The 13,812-nt window shown below is 40.2% G+C and overlaps 1 protein-coding gene across 7 annotated transcripts in view; it reads right to left on the bottom strand.

Annotated features, from left to right (window-relative positions):
- Positions 1 to 9,428, bottom strand: part of ANKRD12 (ankyrin repeat domain 12) — a 112,223-nt gene extending 102,795 nt beyond the window's left edge. For 4 of the 7 annotated variants that reach the window (XM_082353453.1, XM_082353457.1, XM_082353456.1 and 1 more), the window contains exon 1: positions 9,154 to 9,428. The gene's annotated coding sequence lies outside the window, so the exon portion shown is untranslated. The remainder of the gene's footprint in view (positions 1 to 9,153) is intronic. The other 3 variants (XM_082353454.1, XM_082353458.1, XM_082353455.1) reach the window with 3 other exon arrangements.
- Positions 9,429 to 13,812: the final 4,384 nt, after the last annotated feature.

Raw genomic sequence — 13,812 nt, 5'->3', positions numbered from 1 at the left:
GGGCAAGAGCAATCCCCCAAAGCCTGAAAACTAGAAACACTCATAATTAAGCATTTTGCCACCAGCTCCTTTCTCTTCCTGCAAAATAGCAAAGTTTGGAAGGAGAACAAAATCTCACTAACATAGGGTAATTAGCAGGGAAAAAAGCCAGTCAAAATGAGTTAGCAACTCACGCTTCCTTTCAGACCACTGCTCCACACTGCTGCTACCAGACTAATCTTCCTAAAATGATTATTTCATTAGGTTACTCTCACATCTACTTTGCCAATCTGTTCTGCATATAGTGCAGTGCTTAAGTCTTTACTTTGCCTAGATTTTAAGGTAGATTTCTACCTCACGTACACAAATCTTATTTTCATCTCCCCTAGTGAGACTGCTCTTACTGTTATACACAATATGCAAGAGAGACTTCCCTGGTGGTCCAGTGGTAAAGAATCCACCTTCCAATGCAGGGGATGCAGGTTTGATCCCTGGTCGGGGAACTAAGATTCCACATGCCGTGGGGCAACTGAGCCCTCGCACCACAACTACTGAGCCCACGCGCCTGAACTAGAGAGCCCGCGTGCCGCAAACTACACAGCCCACGCGCTCTGGAGCCCACACGCCACAACTAGAGAGAAGCCTGAGCACTACAACAAAAAATCCCGCGTGCCGCAACTAAGACCCGACGCAGCCAAAAATATAAATATAAATTAATTAATAAATAAGTAAATAAATAAATGAAAATGGGCAGGGATTGAAAAAATACGTAATAGAATTGAAATGGAAAAGGTCACTGTGGTGAACTTTGCATAAAGAAACAAATCTACACAGGTCTAGGGAAAGGACAGATCCACTGTTGGGAAAAGTTTGTGCAAAGAGGGAGATAGGAATTTGCCTGGGGAAGTGAGGAAATGGCTCAAGGAAAGGTATACAGGGGGGTTCAACTGAATTGTAATTCTTAAGGCTGGTGATAGGTAGAAGGTGATCACTATGTTATCTTCTGTACCTTTTAAATTACTTGAAATATTTCAAAATTTAAAAAAGTTTTTGGTATTTTACTTTGCCCCACAAAAGCAGCCAATCTACTCAACAGATCAAACGTCTGGTGGCATTTTCAGTACTCACACTTTAATCCCAAATAATGCCCTAACTCATTTTTATGGCTTTCTATTTTTTAAAATATTTATTTATTTATTTATTTTTGGCTGCATTGGGTCTTCGTTGCTGCGCACGGGCTTTCTCTAGTTGCGGCGAGCGGGGGCTACTCTTTGTTGTGGTGTGCGGGCTTCTCATTGCGGTGGCTTCTCTTGCTGCGGAGCACGGGCTCTAGGCGCGCAGGCTTCAGTAGTTGTGGCGCGCGGACTCTAGAGCCCAGGCTCAGTAGTTGTGGCGCACGGGCTTAGTTGCTCCACGGCATGTGGGATCTTCCCGGACCAGGGCTCAAACCTGTGTCCCCTGCATTGGCAGGCAGATTCTTAACCACTGTGCCACCAGGGAAGTCCCGACGGCTTTCTTTAAAAATGATAGGTACATACTTTAGTCCTAAACGAAAGGAAAAGACTTCTAATTGCTTTGATAATTGGGTGCAGTTTGAATAATGACACATTAAAAAAAAAAAAAGAGAGATTTGAGATAAAGGACATGGCATAAAAAAACCAGAGTAGTTTATGATAATCATGGCTTCTGCAATGTAAGTCTGAGATCCTGAAAATCACCTTTATCTACACCCAAACTCTCTATGCAGTTAGAGGTACTGAAATCAGTACCCTGCCCAAGAGAGCAACACTTATGGAAGTATTAAGTTATTTCTAATCCACATACCACATCATTCCCACCCTGACCCAACAATAAGGTGGGTTATTAGCACTACTTCAACTATAGCCAAAGTTGTAGCTTCCATACAACTTCACACCAGGGCTGAACTATCTGGGCCTTTAGTCCTGACCTGCTACCTCTGCCTCCTGCACACTCTCCAACATAAACCCACTTGCTATACTCCGCACAAGAATTCAGGACAACTGCCAAATTTAAATGAAGAATAATCTACAAAGATACTGAATCACTATGTTGTACACCTGAAACTAATATGATTGGTATTATAAATCAACCAGACCTCAATAAAAAAAAGAATTCAGGATAACTGCATATAGGGCATTTAAAAGAAAACATGCTCTAAACTGACTTAGGGTAGTAGTATTATTGGTAGCTCTTTTAGTCAGGGCAATTTAGGATTATAAACTGTTTCCCTGCCAAAGTATGCTGAGAAGAATAATAAGAAATATGGTACCGAGGGACCAAAGCATAGTAAATTCACTGTATTTTAACAGCTGTAAGTAAGTAACAAGAAAAGTGTGGTACTGTGGAAACTCTAACCCCAATGACAAACAATACATATGTATTTGGTTTTATTTTTAAAATAAAGCATTTCCTGAAATATAATCATGTAAATGTTATGAACTGTGGATAAAAAAGGCAAATCTCACTGATGATACTGATATTAAACAACTTTATCTATGAAAAGAAATATACTATAAAAAATAAATGCCTAAAAACACAAATTAGGACTATTTAAGAATGTAACAGTTCTACACCAAAAATTCAATTTAAATTTCCAAGTCAGTGATTCTTAGTCTTTTTTGGACAGACCCAGCTCAGAGCCTGAAAGCCATAGGTTCTTTCACTAAAAAATTTGCAGTGTAACTTCCAAATGTTTACAGAACCTCTCTGTAATTATGGATCCTTGTTTTACGTAATTATCTCTTGCAGCTAGATTTTAAGCTCCATACAAGAAGAAAATGTCTTCTTCAGATATGTGCTTAGCATTGGCACCTAAAACCTTAAAACCTAAGCACCTTTTCAATGATCTCCTTGCCTCCTATATGAATTCTATACGACCTCGAACTTTTTTCTAAGAAAATCTGTATTACATTACTCCCCATCTTGGAAAATTTTTATTAAGCCCCTCTTCCTAGCAATCATGGCCTTTTTCATCTGCTACCCATCTTTTCTCCCTTAGTCCCAGTTCATCCTCTTCTGCCAGTCAGATCATCCTCCTGTCATTAGCACTGGGGTGATCCTTTACAGTGTGATGGAATCTACGGTACAATGAACAAGACAGACATGATCCATGTCCTGGAGGGCTCACCATGTTCCTTTCTACACCAACGAGAAAGCAATTTGAATGATTAAACAATAATACTGTCCGCCTATTTCACATGTCTATGTTTTGTTCATCGAATGTAAATCCTTTAAAAAAAAAACCTATGATACTGTCTTCACTTATATTTTTCTAAACTCCTGCCTCAACAATGCTAAATGCAATACCGTTCACAGAAACATTTATTTAAAATTTGTTAACTAAGCATGCAGTGTTTAAAACCTTCTTGATTATATCCATAATACTAGTTCATTGTGGCAAAACTTGAAAATACAGAAAAATAAAAGAAATTCTGGTTACTTTCATATTCAATATCCAGAGATAATCTGTCACACTGTCAGACTGGATCATTCAAGAACTTTCACTCCTTGTAAAAATCCATAATACAAAACAACTATTTTCCCCACAAAGGCTCAAATTTTATCTATCATTTTACCTTTTTTTCTCTTAATAATAACAGCTTCTTTGAAGGTGCAGTTTTGTAAAGGAGCAATACAGACACTGATTTAAACTCATCTGTATAATGGCAACAAGATAAACTTCACAAGGTAATGGTAAAGAGTGAATGAAAAGTTATGTGGAGAGCCCATTATCAATCACAGGACATTTGTAATTATGCCTCTGACCAAAGGATATGAAGTATCAATTCACAGAAGAGAAAATGCAAACGATTATTTCTCCATGTATTAGCTAATGATCCAAATTCCTGTAGCTAAAATCAAACCCTTCATACCACAATTAAAGATGAAAGCCTCGGATGTAAAATGACAGTGGTAATGTAACTTAAATGTAATGACACAAATTTTAATTGGTAACCAACAATTTGTTTACTTTCAACAGCATGAACACAAATAGAAGATAAAGAGGTATTTTTTTGTCCTGTTGGACTGCAGCTTAAAGAGAACACTCATCTTCATTCTTGGGATGTTTTTATGAATCCTGGAAGACAGGGATAATTTCTGAAGGTTGAAGAACCACTACTGGGTGATCACCTCAACTATCAATCTACAAACGAATTGGGTTGATCTTAAGAAAAAATTTTTCTCAAAGTAATAAAATTACATTTATATAACACTTACAAATTTCAAGTTAGTTCTTGAGTAATAGCATCTAGAGTTGGAAACATTCCAGTAACAACTTTTTGAAGTATCTTCATAACTAGATATATAAAATATCTATTCTCATCATATATTAAAATAACACATATGTAAGTATCTAACAGTACCTAGAGTACTAAAGCTCAATAAAAGGTCTTTTCTTTGATCACCAAGTAACTTACAAATAGTCAAAATTAAACTCTGGTAAAAAGGACTTATTTTAACTCAGAGGTTGCAAGACTTTAGTACATAATGTTAGAATATAAGCCAAGGCTTTATTCCTAGTTACAATATTTTTGTGCAAATTATGGTAGGAAACATTCTGTAAATTTTAAATTTTCTCATCTAAGTAACATCATTAACCACCAGCACTAATTAGTAAAGTGGTATAAAGAATATTTTTAGTATTTACTTCTACCCTGCTTGTTAAAGTTTCAGAAGTGGTAGAACAGAACGGAAGAAAGCTGTGTACAATGCGGCTTTGGTGGAGGAGAGAATAAAAGTAGGTGTTTCTTTCCTCTTCCTTCAGATTGCTAATGCTTCTCTTTCACGAGTGCATTTCAAAGGAGTCTAGCATTACTCCAGAGAATTTTAACCTGGATCCTATCCATGGTTCAATATCATCAGATTAGCGGATTTTTTGCTGATCTCAGAGTAGTTGTGAAATTCAAGAGATCGGATATAAAATGTACTTCATGAACTACAGAACACTGTAATTTTTTACATACTATTATCTTTTATTGTGAGTTACTACAGCTATTTCTAGAAAGAGAGCCACGCACACATGGTTTTTGTTCTCTATTAGAAGTCAGAATGCCAACAAAACTCCTATGTAGGAAGAACAATCTGAAATGTAAGAAGCTACAGGACTCTCCCAACTCTTTCAAGCAATAAGGTAGTTTAACAACATAGTATTTATCACTAATATTTGTGGTATCTCCCCCAATTGTGGCCCAAATACAAACTGATAAACAGAAATGTAAACTACTACATATTTTGACACAATTTTAGTGCAATAAACAAATATTAAGGGACCGGCCAAAAAAAGACACAATTTTTAAAAGCCGAAGAAAAAGAAATGATTTTGCAACTTGCAGCTTCATAGTTTACCTCTTCTATTTACCTCAATTTGGAAGCATTTCTGTGTTTAAACATAATTTTCTAAGAACTTAAATCTGAATTTGAATTTCTTAGAATTGTGGAGGGTTCCACTAATCAGAAAACCTAGTTTTTGGTTGCTATTTTCTAACCTGGACAAACTCATATTTACTCTTGCTGGATCTATTCCTTTATAAAAGTCCCAAATGAATTTGGTTAGTTATCTTTTCCCTTCAGTCACTCTGTTTAAAGTATGTTTCCTTAGAACAATGAACATCAATATCAAGGTGGAGTCTGTCAGAACAGCCTCTTAGTACTGTTAACAACTGTAGTCATTCTGTTGCTGGCGAGACTAATTTGCTTCTGACAACTAACATAAAAAAACCCAACTACATCAGCATCTCATTAAAAGGCTGGCTGGACTGTTTTCCACAATTCTCATAAGGTATTTTCTTTTCTTTTTGTTTTTTAACCAACACAGTAGAGGGTAGAATGCTGCCCACCACCTCCCCCCCAAATTTTTCACAAAGTCAGAAACTTAAGAAAAACTGCCCTAAAACTTCTCAAAATCAGCTGAACACTCTGAGAGATAGAATACAGAGAAATGGTTAAGAATGGGGATGGCAGAGTCTGTCACTTTTTTAGGTCTGTGAATATCTATACACCACATAACAGTTCAAAGCCTCATTTTCCTCAGCCACGGTATCTGTTTTACAGGGTTATTATGAAAATTATCTGAAATATTTCACTTAAAACTTTGAACACAGATACACGCAGATTCTACATGCTCAACAAATGTTTACCATAACCTTTAGCTTCAAGATTACAAATAATCCATGTATGTAACACTACAATACTACAATGTTGATGTTCCCAGTATTATCGATTTAAAGCACTAAAAGAAAAAGGTCTTTAAACCTAACAGCAAAAGTCAACAAACACTCTCTTACATTCCTACATGGATATTTTAGATCTACAAGATAACCTTAACATGAACTACTCAAAAGCTGAGTTTATAAAGGAAATTACCTCCTGTTATTGCCATTATCTAGAAACTAGCAACAAATTAACATTGCTACTAAGATACTTTCACTATTACTTTTAAAAAGCCACTGCCTGTTAAAGAAACAGATTATGCATGCATGAGTGTATATGAGAATGTTTTCAAATGCTATATGAAGAAACTTCATATTCTCCAGAGGAAGTCAGGCTCTAACAACCGCAATATTTAAAATGTTCATAAGAGGCTTTACTAAGATTAGAACTAAGTAGGGATCAGAAAATGTATCTACAGGGAGTTATAATCTGTAAAACAGCAGGTGCTCAAAACAATGAAGCTAAGGCTAAGCAAAAACCTAGGGATCTAGACACCTTAGATAATACAGTAGAAAACTATTTATTCTAAAAATAATATCACCACATTTCATATAGATAAAAGCTTATAGTATATAATATGCTTTCCATATGTAATCACATTTGTTCCATCAAACAATCCTGTAAATTATACAGGAAAATTATTTTTTGCAGATTACAAAAGGCAAGATTCTGAAAGTATGATTTGTCAAAAACCACAGTTAGGAAGTGACAAATCCAGAATTTAAACCCTGGCCTTCTCACTTTTATTTGCCTGTTCTTTCCACTACTCCATAAAGCTACTTCTTAAAGAAAGAAGCAAATTAGCATCTTCAGAAAAAAAAATCTCTAGGCCAAACCACAGACTGTTTTAATTAGCTGTGCTGACTTGGGTAAGTCATTTCCCCTTACCAGGCCTTTATTTTCTCATCTGTAAAATGAGGGAAACGGATTAGAAAATCTGAGGTCTCTTCCAGTTCTAAGGATAAATCTCTAAACTACAACCTTTACAGAGTACAAACATTTTACAAATACATGTTGATGTCAGCTTCAGCAACAAGTTCCAAGTCAGAAAGTGGTGTCATTAGCTATTAAGCAACCTACTGCAATTACTGGATAAATTCTTCATGTCTATCTGATAGATGTTGCTTCAGTAGCATCAAGTTTATATACAGAAAGCTGTCTAAACCTTTTATGGACTACGATGGAAATGATTAATCTCACTATTCATTCTCCTTTTAGCCTGAAACAATGCTCTTAAAACATAAGAATGGCTTACAGAAAATTTAACTACTCGTCAACTCATACCAAGAAACTGAACATTTTTACTATTATTTTTATTCTATAGAATAAAAACCTCTTTTCCAATGAAGTTTTCCAAATATCCCTATTTCTCCAGTCTACCTCGAAGATTATCAGTTACCTTTTTCAGCAACTTCTATAGCAAAAAAAAAAAAAAAAAAAAAAGTAACACAAACAATTTGATAAAAACATCTTCCTTTTAAATTCATTCCACCAGTTGGGCGCTCATCTCCAAACAAAATTCAAGCTTTTTTCCCCCCTTCCTGATATTAAAGAACTAAAATCAAAGACCGCACAATGTATTTCCACCTACTAAGTTCTTTCCTCATCTGAATACTTTATTTTCTTTACTCTGCCTCAAATAGTCTTCATGGAATACACACCCAGAGATTTCCACTCTCCCAGCTCTGCTTGTTCATAAAGCCATCCTGACAACAACTATGGAAAGCAGAGAGATTAAGAACATTACAGGCATCCTGCTCTTTTCCTTCCATGAATACTACTTAGGTTTTACTTCATTTTAACACCTTGCCTGTCCCTAAAATAGAACACATACCCCGAATAGTTAGGCTTGACCTTACTCAGTCAACCGTCTGCAGACCTTTAGAAATTTAGTTACTGCCTGTGTCGACTATAAAAGATCTTTTAGTAAAGCCTTCCCCCGTTTGCCTATGAAACATGTCAAATGTTTACATGTTTTTGCGTTTAGCCCAAATTAAAGACTTTTCCCAACAAGCTTAGCTAATACAACGACTTGATCTTACACAGTCGACACTATCTCATTTTGTTTTTTAAGCCACTTGGCACCAATATAGCACATGTTCTGCCAGTTCTGAGCTAATCTCCAGGAAAGCCTTTGTATAACGACTGAAAAAACTGAAACAGATCAGTGCCCAAGATTTTTAAGAGCCTATATGAGCATATGTTTTTAATCAACAGTCAATTTATTTTAAAATAGCTATTTCACCAGTTCGCCTTCTTTTATAATTTACATAAACCGTTTTAAAATAAAGGACACATGACTGAGAACTCAGGTTCACTTCAACTTCAGGATTAGAGCCGATTCCGAAGTGTTAAGGATCCCTGGGTCTGCGACCCCTTTCACTGCGTCCGCAGGGTGGAAATTACACTCTCGACCATTAACACCGCTTAAAATGTTTCCTACGGTTTCAACGGGTGCAAGAGTGTCAACTTCCCGTCCTAAACTATTTCTTACTGTTATTATTAAAACAGCTGTCAGCTGGGCTTCGGTGACCTCTTTGTACAACCGTTTATTCAACGCTTTGGGAACCTCGAGGCTGCGTCACACCGTATTACCCTCGAACTAGCTCCAAGAACCCGGCGGCCCGAGGGTCCGAGAACGCCGGGGCCCGGCTCGCCCGCACCGCGAAGCTGCCTACCCGCGGCCCCGGGCTGGGGGCGCCCCGCCCGCCCCGCCCCCACCCCGCCCGGCTGCCGGCGGCGCCCCCCCGGCCGCGCACACTCGCTCCTTCGTTCCCTCGCACGCACACGCGCCGCGGTCCCGCCATGTTCCGGGAGCGGCGCGGCCGCTCGCGGAGCCCCCGCCCCCCGCTCGGGCAGCTCCCGCCGCGCCGCGGTCACGGCGCTCCCGGCGGGGCAGCCCGTACTGTCAGCGCGGCGCCGCGGGGCGGGGCGCGTCCCTACCTCGCTCGGGGGAGGGGACGGGAGCGGGCGCGACTGAGGGGCTCCTCCCGGGCTCCGGGGCCGGGGCTTGAAACCGCGCCCCCCCTTCCTCCTCGCCTGTCGCCACGCCCCCCTCGCCCGCACGGACCCGAGGCACGGCCGGCGCGGGAGGGTCTACCACCGGAACGAGGGCCTCGGCGCCGCCGTCGCTGTCGTGGTCTTCGCCGCCGCCGCGAACGCCGCCAAGGCCGGGCTCGAAAACATCTCCGGTCTCCGCCGCCCCTCACCACAGCCTGCTCGCTCCCAGGACGGCGCCGTCCGGCGATTGGCCGCGGCGCGGGCACGTGACGCGCCGGGCACGGGACGGGCGGCGTGAGCGCTCCGCCCCCGGCCCCGCCTCCCCTTCCGCCCGCCTCCCCGCCGCGGCCCGCCGCTCTGGCTGGGCCGGGAGAAGCTTCCCGAGCCGGGGGCGGGGGTCGGGGCGTACCAAGTGGACGCGGGGGTGCGGACCCCACCCGCCTCGCCGCCTCCCCTCCGCCGGCACCGGCCCCAGAAGGGAGGGGCCTAGGGGAGCGAGGGAGCCGCGCAGGCGCCGCCGACGTGCCGGGCCGGCGGGTGTCGCTTTGCGCTCTGCGGCGACCATGGCCGTGGCAGTGACTGGAAACTTCTGGAAATGGCGGCCAGGAAGAGGAGGCTCTATCTACGTTGGGTATTCACATGTTATTTTTGCGGGGGCGGGCGGACGAGTTTGCGAGCTGGTACCCGGGAGAACAACGCTACGGCCCCGCCTGGCGGCGGAGGCGGGTGTCCGCCCCGGCTCGTGGACTGCGGGCCAGGGTCGTTCGGAAAGGCGGTGCGCCCAGGTCCGCGCACTGCGCCTGCGCGCCGACGGCCGCACCTGCGGAAGCACGGGGCTGGCCAGGCTGCAACGCGCCCCTCACCTGAGCCATGTGGGCCCCGGGCCCATCCCTAAAGCACGTTCGCGTGCACCTGTCGCGGGGACTGCACGGACTCTGCAATACGCCCTCTCACGGTCACACCTTCGGATGACCTTTTCAGACAAAATTAAGTGCATTTTCCCCCATCCGAGATAGTACTTCTCAGGGCACTGCCAGCTGGAGGACAGTGCAGGAGGGAAATTTACCGCCTCGGCCGTCCAGCTGCTGGCACTCTGACTTCCTCTGGAGGGTTATCCGCGACAGTTTGTACTTGCCCTTATTTAACCACCAAAGAGATTACATAATCGGAGGGAAACCATTTTACTGAGTTCCTTCTGGACGCTTTTTATTTACATTGAGGTTAATCCGCGACAATTTGTGCATGCCTTTATTTAACCATAAAAGGGCTTGCGTAGTTGGAGGGAAACCATCTTCTCCCTCATCGTTGTGGCCTCCAAACTACAGCACGCATTTGTGACTTAATGAGTGAAGTTACGAATTTATGTCATTAATCAGCAGATGATATATTTCAGACTTGACAGAGAAAGCTAAATCCCAGCATTTAACCATATAAAGCATAAACTTGCATTAAACATCACTATTTACTTTCCTAGGTTCCTGATTTCTCCCACCTTTAAAAACATTAGGTTCAATATGAATTGTAAGAGAGCAACCTTGTGGCTAGAAGTGGATCACTGTTACGTATAATTTGGATATTTATGGCATGAAATACAAAGAAAAATCCACTAAAAATTTAACCAAGTCTTGTCTGACTTCAAGTCGTTGAGTTGGTTCTCATTTAACTCGCTGTCATAGGGAGAATGGATGGCAGTGGCAATAGCTATTTCTACAGCAGTATGAGCCTCAGTTCAAAACTGAAAAGGTAGCTAATCTTGAATTTGCTGAAATCAATTAACCATAATTCATGCCATAACTATATGCACAACCTTATTACTTAAAAGTCACTGAATACATGAAAGACTCATAAGGCAATTGTGATCCAAGGCACTGTACTGACTACACTTGAATAGGACACTATCTGTAAAAGAAAAGTTCATTGTAGAATCAAGTTGCAAAAAAAATTTTATTGAAGCTCCTATTAAGATTATACGCGACAAGTTATAAATCAGCCAGTTTATTGGAAAGGTCCAAAATGAAGGGAAGAGGAGCTAATTTTCCTTTTCAGTGTGAAACTAGAAGTATGAATCAAGAAGTTAATTCTTATTATGGATAGAGACCTCAAAAGAAGCTGGAGCTAGTTGATTAGTACGTTGCTAGGGCTTTTAATTGTAGAGCCCTGTCTTTCATTGGCTCAAATCCTGGAATCCATCTTCAGCAAGTGGGCAAAATATGTTTTCTTAATAGTACCAGGAGATCAAGGACCCCAAGCATTAAACATCACTCTTAGCCAAGGTTAAGTTTTATTACATTTACTTAGGGTTATTACTAGCAGACACTTAAAATGTGTGTATTTGGTATCTAGAAGCCATCTGCAAAATTTACTTTCCAACTTCTTACCTTTAGAATCAACTCCTGTTACATTTTGCTACATGATGTCCAGTTAAATCAGATCATTCAAAAAATCCTGCCATATTTCAGGAAGGTGAATATAATAAATGAAAAATACAATCTCAATCATGGCTTATCATATGAGTCTATACAGATATAATGCTTTAATACTCTTATGACTATCATCATGTTGTAGGACTTAACTAGGGCAATGGCTCCATCCAGTCACAGCAAGTAATTCTAAGGAATTGGTAGCTTTCCCTAGCAACACTCAGTAACCGCTCCAAAAACCACCAAAAAAGCCAGACATTAGATCCTTTGCCCAGTAGGAGAAATGACAAGTTGAATTAATTGTTGGTTCATTTTTGTAATTAAAAAATTTAAATAGCAATAAGAACATTTCCTCCCTAAATATCTTTTTTGTAAAAAACAGCACAGAGCTAGGAATTGAGAAGAGGAAATGAGGGAGCAAGTGGTGTTAGACACATCAACACTGCCAACTTCTCCTTATGGGTTTGAAAAATAGGCTGGGATATAGCTTCATCTCAGGCAACCGAAAACTGGCAAGAAATTTTTAATCAGTGTGTTCATATACATTTGGAACCATCTTGGATTACTATAATGAAATTTCACCTGCCAGGTGTTTTTAAAAGCCTATCTGTAGTTATTAAAACCAGTGCTCTTGTGTTAAAAATTGACAGGATTTTCAAGAAAAATGGACAAAAAGATTAAGCAAGATTCAACTCAAAATCCTAATATGTACTACTGCAGTACAATGTAAGTGATGATCTAAGAACTATAGAATATGTTTTGATAATGATATAACAGTATGCCTATAATTATAACGACCTAAAATCAATATTCTGCTTCTGAAGTAGTACATAAGTTAATAATCAGTGCATATCCTTAATACATGACTTGTTTTTTCACCCAGTATCTGAAACCTTCCCACTCCTAACTTTTCGTCTAGTGGGAAAAAAAAAAATTATGTCTAAGTGTAAGGCATTTTTTACAATAGTAACTTTAATTTAAAGGAAAACCTGTAATTTTTCATAATTTTAAATAAAAAGCTTAATAGCTAACAGAGATGATAGACTTTTTTTTTTCTTGAAGAGGTAAAAATAATAGTAAAAGTAGTTGCCTGTGGGAAGGTCATCTGAGGGCTCTAGAGTAGAAGGGAGCATTTTCATTGTGTTACCTTTTTGTGCCACTTGAAAAATTACTGTTGTTACCTTCCTAGGTAAAAAACAAAAACTAGTTTGTTTTTTTTTTTAACATCTTTATTGGAGTATAATTGCTTTACAGTATTGTGTTAGTTTCTGCTGTGTAACAAAGTGAATCAGCTATATGTATACATATATCCCATATCCCCTCCCTCTTGCGTCTCCCTCCCACCCTCCTTATCCCATCCCTCTAGGTGGTCACAAAGCACTGGGCTGATCTCCCTGTGCTATGCGGCTGCTTCCCCACTAGCTATCTTTTACATCTGGTAGTGTATATATGTCAATGCCACTCTCTCACTTCGTCCCAGCTTACGCTTCCCCTCCCCGTGTCCTCAAGTCCATTCTCTACGTCTGTGTCTTTATTCCTGTCCTGCCCCTAGGTTCATCAGAACCTTTTTTTTTTTTTTTTAAGATTCCATATATGTGTGTTAGCATACGGTATTTGTTTTTCTCTTTCTGACTTGCTTCATTCTGTATGACAGACTCTAGGTCCATCCACCTCAGTAAAAATAACTCAATTTCATTTCTCAAAAACTTGTTTTTAAAGACAGTCTTAAAAATAACCATATTTATAAGCATCATAGTTACTAGTCTGTCATAAGATCAAGGCCAAACAGTGACTTTGAGAAATCCTGAAACTGGATTAGTTGAGATCTATCTCTGAATTTAAAGCTGGCTATTAATTTTTTATTCCAGCTTGCAAAACTCATAGCTAGTTTCTTGAACTGGATATTATATTACAAAGGGTTTATTCTTTCTTCCAAGTTGTAATATGCATTCAGCTGAGGAGTATATTTCCCCTATCCACTGAACCTTCCAACTCAAGTTACACTTCCAGTTTCTTCCCCCACTTAGTTTTTGTATACTTGCAGGGTCAGAATAGCCAAGGATAATATCAAAGTGTTTTGTACCTTCCTTCTTTAAAAATAATAGTACTTCTAGAGACAACTACCCTATCCCCGTTACACCTACAGTCTGCTTGATATGTCACTTACCAGTTGAAATTACAG

This window comes from Balaenoptera borealis, assembly GCF_965194805.1.
Source record: "Balaenoptera borealis genome assembly, chromosome: 14".
NCBI lineage: Eukaryota > Metazoa > Chordata > Mammalia > Artiodactyla > Balaenopteridae > Balaenoptera > Balaenoptera borealis.
The sequence above is the reverse complement of the archived record's forward strand: the minus strand, read 5'-3'. Positions and strand labels throughout refer to the sequence as shown.